Consider the following 10,538-nt stretch of genomic DNA (forward strand, 5'->3'; position numbering starts at 1 on the left):
AAATATGATAAAAACCAGTCACAATTTCCTGTCCATAATCATAAAAGAAAGGCAATAAGTCTAGTAACTGAAATGAAACCAATACAATTGAATGTGTTCAGTAACTTTCTGAATTGTGAACAATTTACCAGGGGAGTAAGCGATATGTATGTATCAATGGTAAGATGTATATACATAACTCATATGAGGGTTATATAGTTGATCAGTCACTACTGTCCCTGCCTTTGACAGGGGCAGAACATTTTCAAAGTGCCAGGAGCTGTGCTAAGACTCGGGGAATAGTCACATCCCCCCCACCTCCCCCCCCCCAAAGCAGATGGCCGGTCAGGGAAGGTGGACACATAAAGAGCTAAATGAGATACGATGTGGTAAGAGAGTGCCCTCTGCACGGTATATGCAGGATACGGGACAAGAGAAGGGAGGAGAGGGAGGCCGCACAGCCCAAGCACAATAGAGGAGTGACTATTTCTGCCTAGCAAGAGGAGAACCTTTCCCAAGGAGGTGACATTTGTACTGCCCCCAGAGCAATACCAATATGTGCGTTAAACACCTGTGTCAGGAACCAACAAAGCAGACACACGGAAGGGGAGAGAGCGGGAGCAGGCGAGGGAGCAAGGGAGGAAAGAGAGCAATTCAGTTTGGATGAACTTATCCAAAATTTAATTAGAAAACCGGGAGTCGAGGTCATTTCAGCATGTATAAGTTTAATGGCATATCAAGAATTTTTTTACCTTTATTAACCTCTAAAGGGGTGGGAGTTAATATTTAGGGCCTGGAAAGGAAGTAATGTAGGACTCCCTGCATCTTCAAGGGTTCAAACAGCATTTTCAGAGGCAGAAAAGGAAGGAAGGGGAGTCAACCAAAAGGAATCCACAGATATGCATAGAACGTTAGGGTCTGAAAAAGCATGAAGACACGACTTGGGCCAGTCTCCTGCTTTGAGGCATGACTCAAACTATCCAAACGGATTGTTAACCCTTCACTTAATTCCCAGAAGGCTCTTTCCGATATTTAGGGAAAGAGGCGCACCCCACACAGAAGCATCTTATAGCTGACAGGCATTTGAAAAGAAAAAAAAGGGGAGGTAGGGGGGCAGATTACTCCAAGAACTAAGCTTAGGTGACCATTTAGCTTATCACCAGTACAAAACAGCGTTTTTTTTACTGTAGCTCCTTCCCTTTGTTGGCTTCTGAAATTTCTTGAGGATACTATCAAGCCTCGCTGCCTCCTAGTGTCCCCAGCAGAGAGCTATCACCTCAACAGAGTGATTTCCCTTCCCCGTACAGAGATTTCTTTCCATGGAGGGGTTTTTTGGGGGGGAGGGAGAAGGGAGGGAGGGTAAGACGCTCGTCTCAAATAAAACTATTTATTGCAACAGAGCATGACCTTTCTAGTTTTGCTTCACTTTAAAAATGTTGGATTTCCAGATTTTTATTGTCATTATTTTTTCTTTTGTTTTTTTGGCTTTGCTGGGTCCCTAAGCCTTCCTGGCTCATGGTCTGAGTCCACGGCCAACAACGACATGGGCCCACCCTTCCTTCCCGAGCCAGGCGGTTGGAATCCCAGGCTGAGGCCAGTTGAAGGCTCTCTGCACTGGGCTGCTTTCCGTATGATGAGCGTGACCCCAGAAGCAGCCATTCAGATGTTCTCAGGTGCTCACCGTTTCTCTGAGCCCTCCCAGGGCTCCTCTGGTTAAAGCAGGTGGGGGTGAGAGGTCAGAACTCGATTCCCATCCAGCAGGTTTGACAGGTACATAGCATGTAGCAAGACTAAAAGCCCCAATTCCTTCCACTCCTTAATTAAAAACATTTTTCATTCCAAACCTATAAAAGGCAGATGTGCCGTCTTCCTCCGACCACAGATCGCTGCTCTGTATTGAGTGCTACAGCTCAAATCCTTCCTTCTCAGGGCTTAGAAATACAAGGCCATCAAAGCACAGCATAATCCTGCTTCGTCCCCCACCTTCTCACCCCCTCGTTTCCTCTTTGGCTGAGAAATATTCTTTTCCATCTTTGCAGCGGCCACGTGTTTGAAGCTTCTGGTGACACCTCCATGCTGTAGGGGAATGGGAAGGTAGCCTATCTTCCAAGATAGACAGGAGGCAGCTTTACATTTTATTATTCTAGAACAGATTTTCACCTGGATTTAAGGGGGGAAAAAAGTTCAGGGGCGCCTCAGTCGGTTAAGCGTCCAACTTCTGCTGAAGGTCATGATCTGTGCACAGGTCACGAGTTTGAGCCCGCCTAGGGCTCTGTGCTGATAGCTCAGAGCCTGGAGCGTGCTTCGGATCCTGTGTCTCCCTCTCTCTCTGCCTCTCCCCCACTTGCACTCTGTCTCTGTCTCTCAAAACTAAATAAACATTAAAAAAATGTTCAGGCGACAATCCTGGCTGAATCAGGTGCACTGACGCCGTTGAATTTATTCACGTCTTCCTGAGCTCAGGCATCTTGAAGCCCACTCTTGGGAAGAAGAATGAGTGAACTCCTTACTGCGATGAGGTCAGGAAACCAAGTAGGGGGTCAGAAAAAATGGAAATAAATACTCATTTCTGGTGGTTTCCTGCCTTCGGGAACAAACTCCTTTACTCCCGAATCACCTGGAGTTAAGACACTGGGTTTAATTCCCTGGTGCAGAAAGTTGCAAATCCGATTCAGGCTGTGTCACTGACGTTTACTGGTAAATCGGCCATCAATAGCTCTGCTTGAGTGAAGGTAGGGACAGGATCCTTCTATCCATTTATTTGTGTTTATCTGTCTTCTTAGAGGGTCCTTAAGCTTTTTTTTTTTTTTTTTTTTTTTTTTTTTGTCTGCAGTACTCTGTACTTTCTTACCAGTGACCATCTATACTACTCAAAGATACCGGGGCGCCTGGGTGGCGCAGTCAGTTAAGCGTCCGACTTCAGCCAGGTCACAATCTCGCGGTCCATGAGTTCGAGCCCCGTGTCAGGCTCTGGGCTGATGGCTCAGAGCCTGGAGCCTGTTTCTGATTCTGTGTCTCCCTCTCTCTCTGCCCCTCCCCCGTTCATGCTCTGTCTCTCTCTGTCCCCAAAAAAATAAATAAACGTTGAAAAAAAAATTTTTAAAAAAAGATACCAAGCCTTCATTCCTATTTCCTTACTGGGCCCAGCAAAGGCCCTGAATTCAAAGGCAACCCCAGAACGGTCGTTGACAGGATGATGTGAGATCTCCCGCTTGCTGAACCCCCTGCCAGAGCTTGGATGCTCTCTTACTTTGCCGGCGTTCTCTTTCTGGGTTCCAACCAAGCGGCCTTATTAAACGTTAAAAAAAAAAAAAAAATCTGGCTCTGGTGAGTGATATCAAATACAATCAATAAACCTGAAGGAGAAGGGAGCCCAAGGCATTCACAAGACACTTTTAAGATTTAATTGTTCCACAGAATTTTAAGCAAGTAGTAGAAAGAAACTAAATTGCACGAAACCAAATATTTTGCTCTAGGCCTCTAATTCATCTCACTTGCTGGCTCCCAGGGGCTGGCGCACAGAGGAGCTGGGGGCCTCCCGGCACAGACAAGGGCTGTGCTTCATACCAGCTAAAGAATTTCCTTGTCTCTTTGAAACGAGGTGGTTCATCAAAGCTCTCTTTGCCATGAAAATGCCTGGATTCAAGGACATACCAAGCGGAGGGGCGCCTGGGTGGCTCAGTTGCTTAAGGTTAAGCATTCGACTCTCGATCTCGGCTCAGGTCATAATCTCACAGTTGGTGAGTTCCAGCCCCGCGTCGGGCTCTGCACAGTCCGTGCAGGGCCTGCTTGGGATTCTCTCTCTCTCTCTATCTCTCTCTCTGCCCCTCCCCAGTTCATGATCTCTCTCTCTCTGTCTCAAAATAAATAAATAAACAAAATAAACATTTTTTTAAATAAATAAATTTAAAGGACATCCCAGGCTGAGAAGGGCCGAAAGATACATTTGCAAAACACAGGGCTCACCTTGTTGCTTCCTTCTCCAAAAGGGAAAGCCCTGGGAGAGAGGAAGCTGGTACCCCAGACTGCGTGGTACATGCATGATCAGCAAGCATCCGGAACCAGTATCAAGGGCTCCTGGGAGATGCAGACCAGAGTCCCTGGGGCTGCAGGGTCCGGAAGCCTCAGAATGTTTCACTGCTTCTTAGAGGTTAAGGCAACCAGTTAAGGAGGCATATCTGCTTCCTCTCAGCTTGACCACTTGGAATAGAAGACATCCTTCAGTTCCCTGGGGAACGCCTGCCACGGACATTCCAAAGACACACAGGCCACCCACGGGCCAAGAGCCCCTTCTGTCCTGTCATAGTGCAAGGATTCTTCTGTCGGTCCAGACGCTAGGACAGAAAACAAAGACGCCACGGCAAAAATGGCATGGGGGATGAGTTCTCTACGCATTGCTGCTTTGGGAAGTTTATCGTCTCAGGGGAAGTTTAGACCAGAGGACCCTGAATGGGAGAGGATACCGGAAGCTGGTGACCTGAGAATAGGAGGCGTTGAGTTTGGTAGAAAAAGCAGAGGCTCTAGGGTTGGGCAGAGCCTTACCTCCAACTTTGGGAAAGTTATTTACACTTGCTAAGCCTTGGTTTCTTTACCTGTAAACAGAGACAACCAGGGTTTCTAGCTTTCTACAGGGTAGTGTCATTGCCACGATGACTGAAAGAACATATGTAAAGTAGCTTGGGCTATCCCTGGCACTGAGTAGATGCTCAATAAATAATAGATATTACTTTAATCATTATAATTAATAATTACAGGCTGGAACGCGATAGCATATGGAGGGAGGCCATCTGGGCCTGGGCTCAATGGCCTTGACTGCATTACAGGAAAGCGAGGGTCCGCGGGCCTGCCAAGTGGCGGCTCCGAGACAGATGAGCCTCCAGCCTCCCACGCTACTCTTTCCAATGGGGCCTTTGCTTGTGTCCAAACTTGGTCCTGGCGCCTCTCCAGAGGCTCAATTCAAGAGCACATTATAGCAATGATAGAGCTCCTATTATCCACCAGCACTTAGATAAGGAAGAAAAATGGGCCGTGGGTCCGATCCTAAACATATTTCAAAAAATCCCTGCCGCTGGGTGCTCAGAGATCCTGCCACAAAAACAGACACACCGATTTCTGACCGGCACAACAAACATGTGGCAATTTCATAACACTCACATGGCCGCGGACTGTCCCAAAAGTAACGCAACACAGCGGTGGACCCGCCTAGGGCCCAGAGTCTGCCGAACGGCCAGGCTCTGCCCTCAATTCCCTGCTGGACCCGGGGGTTTGCCGTGGAGTAAGGGGTGCTGGCAGAGCCAGGGGTGGAGAGCTCAGCACGAGGTAGGTGCTCAAAAAAGTGACAGTTCCATCAGTCTTATCACCATTATTGTCGCCGTCCCACCTGGGGGATGCAGGCGTGCAAGCAAACACACAAATCAACGAAATTTGCCGCTCCTGAGAAAGAAAAAGTAGGAGGACATCGGAGGGGGGCCAGTGACCAGAGTCACCGGGTGTTCCTCCCGATTCATCGCCCAACAAGTTTGGTGTCGCAGCAGGGATCGGCGTGGACTTCGGGAGGCTCTTCTCTGTGCGGCACATTTCCAACCAATGATGATATGGTTTGGTGTGAAAAGCCAGGAGGGCCTAGAGAGGGTCTGTAGATTCTAGGAACCTGGCCGAGCACCCCTACAGACACACACACACACACGCTGTTGGGACAGGACTTTTAGAGTTTCCATGGAGAGATATTCTGCCCCAAGTCCATCCCCCACCCTCACTGTCCTTGCACCAAGGATCCCAGTGATGAAGCTCTCGGTGCCCCCAGCACAAGGGCCGTTAGTTCTGACAGGGTCCCTGGCACTGCCCGGCCCCCCCACAAGCAGGGGGCAGCCGTTCCCGCACTCAGACCCTCCGTCAGCTGTTGCGGGCCATGCAAAGTTGTGAAAGACGGAGGCCCCCCCCGCTCTGGGGTGGTCCCCAGCCACGCCAGAGAGGGAAGTGCACGATACAAGACCAAGTCTATTTTAACACTGACGAGGTCGGACAGTGCTGGTTAGAGCAGACCGGCGGGCCAAGTCCTGGAAAGCCTGCCCGCTATGCTCAGTGCTTCGTGATAATAACACTAATGGATTCTGGTAGATTTTGAACTGTATTTTCAATTATCCAAAATGCTCGCTTGTACCGGGCCTGCGTTTCTTACACATCTGGGGAGTGTAACTGTGCTTGGCTAGTTTAACATGGACCATTACATGGAGCCTGTTAGAAACGGGCTCCCCACAGGACCACCCATTAGGCTGCCGCCCGCAGCTGCCCTCCGCCGGCCCACCGCCTGTTCCGAACGGGCCGCTCCCCCCTGTGCCCACCTCCCCTCCAACCTGTCCCCCAAGTGCCACGGGCAATTTTCCAGATCGCTGAGGAGCTGATGGCTTGTTTGTGTCACACTACTGGGGCTTTCAGCTTCTATTTGCATTTGGTCTTGATTGTCCAAGACAACCAGGAAGGAAAAGGAGACCTGTTTTCCAAGAGCACAGCCTGGTAGAGCCTTCCCAACGCCCAACACCGGGCTGTCCCCCCCCCCCCCGATTTCAAGGTGAGGCAATGACTGACGCCAAGGACAGTCCTGGCGGAGGCGGGCGCGGTGCTGGCAGCGTGGGATTGCCATTTCTTCACTCCTCTGAGGATGAGAGAGTGCGAACCCAAGGCTGTGGTTGTTATCTCAGCTGTAGGGAGGAGAGAGGAGAGCCCGGGCCAGCACCTGGACGCACTGGCCTTGCCATTTCCACGGCAGCCGGCATGGGTCACTGGGGACCTGCCCCTCTTTTCCACCTACATGTTATTCCAGCCATAAATCCAAGTGACAAGCTTGAACTTTCCTCAATTGACATGTTTACAAGGGAAGTCCGCATTTGACAGGAAAATTAAGCCTATCAATCACTTAACGAGCTCGTTAATGAATGGTTCTCTGATCTCCTCTGGTAGCTGGGTTTATTGATTATGGAGGGGGCGGCCCAGGCCCACACCCCTTCCCCCCTGTTCTTCCACCCGGCCCCCCCCCGATCCCGCCTTCTGCCAGATGTTGCTGCCCTCCGACCTCGTGGGGCACCCCCAGCCCCCTCTTCTCCCCGAAGCCCGGCAGAGGGTTCTGGTTCAGGGTTTATCAGGAGGTCAGACCCCCTCCTGGCTCTGTTCTCTGACAGAACAAAGGGAACAGATGCAGGCTTGGCCTCCAAGCATCCACCCGGCATATGGAAGCTATCTCCTTCGTCCCAATAATTACCCAGGAGCTTGCTTGTTCAATGGCTTTGGTTTTTATTGCACAGAAACCAACCTACTCCCCAACATAAAACACTTTAACGGTGTCTCCCTCCGGGGTTTCTGGGAGAGGTCCTGTCAGGTATAAAATGTGCAGAACCCCTCTGACAGCCCACAGGAGCGAGGCCTTCACAATTAAAAGGGGGGGACAGGGCAGGAAGGAGAAAGGAATGCACGGTGGAAGAGGCTGGCTTGCTGGTGGCAAAAAGAGTCCGGGTCCCATCGCGTCTGGAGGAGCGCGAAGAACTTTCTGGAGCATCTGGCACCGGTGTTGAGAAGACTGGGGGAAAAGCTAGGATTGGCGGGCAACACAACCAGTCTACTCCCATTCCCAACACCCAGGAAGGTGGGGCCTGATGTCAGAGTCAGGCAGCAAACATTTGTTGAGTGTCTAAGGTAAGAGTAAGTGATGATACAGACCGTGAGTCTGGAACGTAGTATATGTTCGATTCACAGGGACAATATAGTTCTTGCTCCTGATGATACCTCCAGGATATCATTATCTACAGCCCAGCTGCCGGGAACGACCTCAGGCCCGTGAACTGAACACCAGGATCAAGGAGGAAAGAATCCATTGGCTGATATGGATGCATCGGAAACCCAACAAACCCCTAACCTCCTGCCTCAGGGACACGGCATAACGGAGACCTTCCTGGGTTTCCCCTGTGAGCTTGGCCTGGGTCCGTCCGCAGAGGCAACAGGACCCCGAGTGATCTGAGAGGGTGTATTTGCTTCTTCCTGGGACGGCAGGAACAAATGACCACAATCTGCGTGGCTTAAAACAACAGGAACTTATTCCCTCACAGCTCCAGAGGCTCAAAGTCTGAAAGTTGTCCACACATCCCTGCTCCCTCAGAGGGCTCTAGGGGAACATTTTTCCTTGCCTGTTCCAGCTCCAGGGCCCCCTGCAGTGGGCTTTAGCATGCCTGGGCTTGTAGCCATATCACTCCAACCCTGCCTTCGTCTTCACGTGACCACCTTCCCCGTGTGCCTGTGCCCTCTCGTCTTCTTGTAAGAGTACCGCTCATGGGGTTTAAGGGCCACCCTGATCCAGGATGACCTCATCTTAACCAATTATACCTCCAAAGACCCTATTTCTAAATAAGGTCATATTCTGAGGCTCCGGGTTTTCAGGGGAATACTGTTCTGCCTAGAATAAAGAAAGAAAGAGGGGTACCTGGGTGGCTCGGTTGGTTAAGCGTTGGACTCTCCATTTCGGCTCAGGTCATGATCTCACAGTTTCACGAGTTCGAGCCCCACGTCGGGCTCTGGCTGACTCTGCAGAGCCTGCTTGGGATTCTCTCTCTCTCTCTCTGTCTCCCTTTCTTTCTCTCTCTCTCTCTCTCTCTCTCTCTGCCCCTCCCCAGCTGGCACTCTATCTCTTTCAAAATAAATAAATAAACTTAAAAATATATATATTAAAAAAGAAAGAAAAGAAAGAATAGAGAGTGGTTGAACACTATTCAAACCAAAATAAAGAGGGTGAAACAGCAGAGGAGAGGCAGTGGCTCCGGGCGTCAGGACGAACCGATTCCTAATCTCATGCGGGCTGGAGAAATGGTGAAGCCTGGAGCTTTTTCAGAGGGCAAGAGGAAAGACCGAGGTGTGAGGGATGTGCTGAGGGAGACAGGAGAAGAATTGTATTAAGGTAAATTGCAAATACTAAAAAATATGAAGACGGCAATTTAAGTGTTTAAAATGTGCTCTGGGTAATTCCAAACAAATTTTAGAGCCATTTTCAGACCATAAAATCCTCTGGTCTAAATCACCAGCTCCCAGGCAGGCCCCGGTGCTCAGGCCGCAGAACCTCCCCCAGATGGAGGCTGGCAGGTTTGGGAGTCTCCAGCTAATCTGGCAAATGAGTGATGATTCTTCCCGGTGATTGGAGAGGGGCCCTTCTCGATTTCTCTGGACACCTGCTCTACTTACAGCCTGATTTGCTGGTACTTTCTCTGGGGCTCATTCCCAGAAGGGTGGCTCAGTCACAAGAAACACAAAAACAATAAGCCTCACTGATGACGTGTCCGACCTTGTTAGCCGGGGTCTACTTCGTTGGGCCTGTACTTTCCAATCTCCTTCCAACTGAGACAGCAAAGACCTCAGCACAAACTCTTTCTAAATGTTGTGTGGTGGGCGTGATGGATCCCCTTCAACAGGCCAGCATTAAGCTCCTCGATCACGGCACACTGCAAAACTCAAGGACCTCATGCTTCTCAGCGCCGCTCATGCAGCCTCTTTCCGTCGTACCAGAAGGTATGAGGAGGTGGGCAGGGGCAGGCCAGGCGCATTCCAGAGCTTGAGGACAAACGTACCCTCTACCTGACTATAAGCTAGTCCTGGTCAAGAAATTCACTGTTTGACAAGTTCCCATAAAACGAAAAGAATTCTTTGGGGTGAAAAGAAAGAGCACTGCTTTTGTTTCAGACAGATCCAGTGTTTTTACACCTGTCTCTGCCTGCCACTTACCCGCTACGTAAACTTGGGCTTCTATTTCACACCTCTGAGCCTTCAGGTCCTCAGCAGTGAGGTAAAAACTGTAATAAATAGTGTATGTAAGGCACTGGCCATAGTAGGACCTTCGTGAACAGAATTGCCTTCTTCCCCTGTACCTACCTGTGCTGGATAATGTATTTCATGTATGCGGATTGCTTGTAATTTTTGGTGCGATGGGGGCGGGGGGAGCCCAAAGAGGGGGGTGGTAGGACAGTTGATGACCATTCAAAGAATAGCTCACCAATGTCTAGATACTCTCCCATGGTTAAACAATAGATTTCCCAGAACCGTCATCCGTAAACTGGATGTGTGCGAATTGAACTGTGCTCAACAAGCCCTCCAAGGGAGACTTCGGCTGTGCTGTTTCTCAAACAGAAGCAGGTAGAAGTTCCTGTATCTTTGATGTAAATCCTTCTTCTCATGCATCTGACGATGGTCACCACCCGAGGAAAGATCGACGGTGATAAATGAGTTGACTCTGCTCAGAAATGTCCTCCAGGAATCCTCCTGCCCCAGCTCCGAGCTAAAGAGAAGCCTGAAAGGGCAGTTGCCCGAGGAACGTGGCCTCACCACACTGAGCATGACCCACCCCCGTTCATGCTCATGACCCGTGCTGCGGTCCAGGACCCACCTACCCTCCCTGGGTTCCCCCGGGGTGACGTCCTCCCCGATCTCTGGCTTCCAGTTATTCCCATGCCTCTCCACCCTATACCTTACACCACACCCCTGCCTCCAACACACTCTCCCTAAGCTCAGCTCTGATTATGATGCTCTGT

Source organism: Lynx rufus, unplaced genomic scaffold (assembly GCF_022079265.1).
Source record: "Lynx rufus isolate CCGP_SWC_20201006 ecotype Redwood Valley unplaced genomic scaffold, mLynRuf1.p SCAF_3, whole genome shotgun sequence".
Classification (NCBI taxonomy): Eukaryota; Metazoa; Chordata; class Mammalia; order Carnivora; family Felidae; genus Lynx; species Lynx rufus.